Source organism: Mandrillus leucophaeus, unplaced genomic scaffold (assembly GCF_000951045.1).
Source record: "Mandrillus leucophaeus isolate KB7577 unplaced genomic scaffold, Mleu.le_1.0 Scaffold708, whole genome shotgun sequence".
Lineage (NCBI taxonomy): Eukaryota > Metazoa > Chordata > Mammalia > Primates > Cercopithecidae > Mandrillus > Mandrillus leucophaeus.
In genome coordinates this window covers 1-4,677 of record NW_012107675.1, presented here as the reverse complement: position 1 = coordinate 4,677, position 4,677 = coordinate 1, and positions in this window count along the sequence as shown.

The window sequence follows — 4,677 nt, the reverse complement described above, 5'->3', positions numbered from 1 at the left end:
CTGGGTTAGGACAACCAATCTAAGAAAGCTCACACTTCACTATTTTAACGAAAATAAATGCCTGGCGATAATGGTCTCATTATGATCCTGAGGGGCAACATAAAATGCTTCCCAGATGCATTAGAGAATAACACCAAAAGTTGCAGGACTGGATGGAGGTCTGTGAAGTGTCTCAATGGGCAACTGGAAGTGCAGCCTCCAGGTTGACATATGGGATTACAGAGAAACCCAGAAGGGAAAAATGATGGAAAGAGATGAGTAGTTTCTGAAGTGTGGTTGTGGTGTCACTGAGGTTGTGGACTCTACTCTGATACCTGCCCTCACCGTGATTCTCGTCGTCCCACTCGGACGAAGCCTTCAACAGAGCTGCATTTAGAAGCCAGAGAAGATTTTCCCATTGTATCATCTGTGGTCTTTCTACTGGCAACTCTCATGGGATTCCTTGGCTGGAGGGTAGAGCAAAGCGTCAGAACCCCTACGCTCTGCCTTTGAAACTCCCTGTATCATTCAGAATGGGTTTTAAATGGCATCCATGCCGTTCCAGAACTCACTCTTGTGAAGCTGATGGCTCAGGACTTCCTGCCCTTATTTGGAGGTGGTGTCAGTAGGGGCAGAGGAAAGCTCAGCCAGTCCTTGTGGACCTTGGTAGCCAGGCTCGCTCCTGCTCCTGGACATCTTGAGCAACAAACAGTTATTGTCGTGGATTTTTAGCATCCCACATCCCTGACATGTAGCCTCAGGACAGACTAGCCAGCTGGATTTACTTTAAAAAGTATATTTAATATATTTATATATACACACACATACATATATATATGCACATACACATTTATTTATGGTTTTTACTGATAATAAAATGAAGCATTACCAATATAAAAGCAATTTGGACATCATAAAAAATTATAAAGAAAAAATGCAAATCTTGAACGAGAAAGAAAAAGGTAAAAAATTCCTGGAAATCCAGCCACTCACAGATACTGCTTTATTTACTAAAAAGGGAACATTTTAGCATTTTAAATACCCTTTCATGCAAATCTCTATGCATATATACATATAATGTATATCTCTATGCATACAGATACAACTGTATGAGAGTTTAACCATACTAAGCAGACTGTTGGCAAACTTTTCTGCTCAGCCAGGCGACCTTTATGGTCAATGAATGCTGATGTAAATCACCATTTTAGCCCATAAGAAGAAGAATGTTGAAGAAATAGGAAGAATGTTGTGACTGGGCTTTCCTGGGGTGAGGTGATGGCTGGGAATAGAATGATCAGAACATCTGGGTTTGTGCAACTTTTCCTGAACCTTTGGAGACTTTATGTGTACATGGGGACGAGGGAGTGACTAAAGCCAGCTCACTGCTCCAACAACTTAGAGGACAAGTGCCGAAACAGAAGTGACTGGTGTTGACCGCGTGTTTACCGTGGCTGCCAAACGAGGGGCTGTCCCTGATGAGGCCGAGGGAATGAGGCCCACACTGCATGTGGCTGGGAAAAGTTTCAAACGATGACTTCTTACCTTTGTTCAAACCAGATGCAAGGAATCTGAGGATGATGTCTGGGTACTGATTTAATTAGCAGCAAAAGGGATTAAGCAAACCGGCAATCGTGTTCTTTCATCACTGTCCAGAAAGGGCGTTTTTACCTGCACCCACGGTTGTGAATCTGTGATCGATGCCAGTGTTGTCATTAAAAAAGGACCTCAAGCAAAGCGGAGTCAGGAACATTTTGTGTTTAAAATGTTGAGAAACAAACATGAACAGAGACCACTGATTTTTCCTCTGGGAAAAAGAGACAGTCACTGTAAATAGGCAAATTACGCTGAATCTATCAAAAACATATGTTGCGTTTGGCTAAATGCTAATCTCTCATTTGCCCTCCTGCTGCCAAGGCCTGTGCTGCATGCCCTGGATCTGGATGTGTGTTTAAACGGTTATAGTTCAGGAAAAGAGCCTAGGCCTGTTTGTGTTCCATTGAGACTCCTGTTCTCAGACTTACTGATTTTCAATCTGGAGATTTCACTGAAATATATATTACAGTCTCTCACCATGTAAGCCAAGTCTGTTTTTACTTTATCCATTTGTATGAAGAAATATCATAATCTTCAGAGATCTGGAGCATAGGAGATTGCTTTGAGGGCATGTAGGGTAGGAGCTGCCTAGTGAACTGTTCACTTTGCCTGGAGTGTCTTTCTCTCTTGCCAATCCCCACCTTTATCACTTAATTCCTATTTATTTTTTTTATTGAAGCTCAGGTAGCGTCTTCCCCAGAAATCCTTTGCTGACCGCTTTGAGCCTGAGTTGGTTATTCCTCCACTGGGCTTCCCTAGCTCCCCACTGCTTTCCAGTCTCCAGACCAGGCTGTAAGGTCTGTGAGGGTCAGAACCTCTCAACCCCCATCTGTTAAGCCCAGCACCGAGGACAGTGCCTGTCCCATGACTTTAGTAAATACCTGTTGAATGAATGAGGATACCTGTGTTTTTTATTTTATTTTGTAATTCTGGGGTACATGTGCAGGACATGCAGGTTTGTTACATAGGTAAATGTGTGCCATGGTGGTTTGCTGCACCTATCAACCCATCACCTAGGTATTAAGCCCCACATGCTTAGCTATTTTTCCTGATACTCTCCCTTCCTCCTCCAACAGGCCCCTGTGCGTGTTGTTCCCCTCCCTGTGTCCATGTGTTCTCATTGTTCAGCTCCCACTTATAAGTGAGAACATGTGGTGTTTGGTTTTCTGTTCCTGTGTTACTTTGCTGAGGATAATGACTTCCAGCTCCATCCATGTCCCTGCAAAGGACATGATCTTGTTCCTTTTTATGTCTGCATAGTATTCCATGGTGTATATGTACGACATTTTCTTTATCCAGTCTATCATTGATGGGCATTTGGGTTGATTCCATGTCTTTGCTATTGTGAATAGTGCTGCCATGAATATACATGTACAGGTATCTTTATAATAGAATGACTTATATTCCTTTGGGTGTATATCCAGTAAAGGAATCCCTGGGTCAAATGGTATTTCTGATTCTAGGTCTCTGAGGAATCGTCACACTGTCTTCCACAGTGGTAACTAATTTATGTTCCTGTTTCTCCGCAACCTCACCGGCTTCTGTTGTTTCTTGACTTTTTAATAATCGCCAATCTGACTGATGTGAGATGGTATCTCGTTGTATTTTTGATTTGTATTTCTCTAATGATCAATGATGTTGAGCTTTTTTTCATATGTTTAGTTACCGCATGTATGTCTTCTTTTGAGAAGTGTCTGTTCATGTCCTTTGCCCACTTTTTAATGGGGTTGTTTGTTTTTCTTAAAGATATTTGTTCTTCAGTAGGGGACATCTGTACTCCAAGTAACACTTTCTGCTCCCAGAGCCACCTCCCTAACCCCCTGCATACCCCAAATACTGGAGTGACATTTTAGATTTCCAGTCCTCTAGATACATAAGGACAAAAATGTGCAACTTTTTGCATCATATAACAAACGTCTTTCTTTATTCTCTAACAGATATCACACATGATTAAGTCTGATAGCTAGTGGCAGGTTATCGATAGAAAAACAAACAAAAAGGATTTTTTTTTTTTAAAAGAAAAAAGCAAGTCTGTGGGTCTTCAGAATAAGATCACTTTGATTCAATTATAAAAATATGACTTGGAAATGTTGCAGTGAGCATTCCCAAATACAGCTCCTCTGCTACCGTCTGTCCTGGAGCTGCACACCTGTCCCTCTACCGCGGAGCCCACGCTGTACGATCTTGGAATTGGGGCATGGACTTGTTCATTGTGAGTGCACAGAATGTGGACAAGATTCTGAATGTGTGGCTGTGTTGGAACTTGCCCAGTCTATTTCAAGATGATAAATTACATACTCTGGAAAGGCTATTCTATTTTCCCCACAGAAGATCTTAGCTACTCTTTGTCTTCTCCTTTTATAGAACTGAAAATTTAATTTTGTCTAAATGTGCTTTTCTTCATATTTACTTACATTCTCAGCATTACAGTATACTGTCTACAGAAACACAGTCCTAGTTTTTCATTTTAGGAAAAGGTGATTCATTATGGAGCAAATCTTAATTTTAATATTACCATGCTTTGGTAGAAGTCAGTGTTGGAAAACTCTAGACAAGTATTGCATTGGAATAAAAATATCAGGCAGGGGAAGGAGCAAGGATAGGTGGGGGAGGCGTTAAGCTCCTATTTCCTGATGAATTGAAGTTAATATGTGGGTGGGGTGAGATCGTGGTGTAATACACAAAACTTGGGTCAATAGGGTAGAAACTAAAGGTAGTAAAACATTTTAGAAATCTCTGTTGAAATATTTTTGCATTGTAGTGGATATTATTCCAATGTTAATTCTTCACTAGGGGTCTGTGTTAGTCCATTTTCACGCTACTGATACAGACAGACCCAAGACTGGGCAATTTACAAAAGAAAGAGGTTTAATGGACTTAGGGTTCCACATGGCTGGGGATGTTATGCCCAGACCGTTTATTCCCCGAAGAAGACCACCAGAGTCCAGAGTCAAAGCTAAGCAGCAAGGATCTTTATTACAGGTTCGAACCTGGAACTCTCCCTCGCTCGTGAAACGAGACGGGCAGGAGAGCTCCCCCACTGAGCTCCGAGCAGTGTTATATAGTCTAAGAAAAGTGGGCATAGAGTTATTATACAAATCAGAT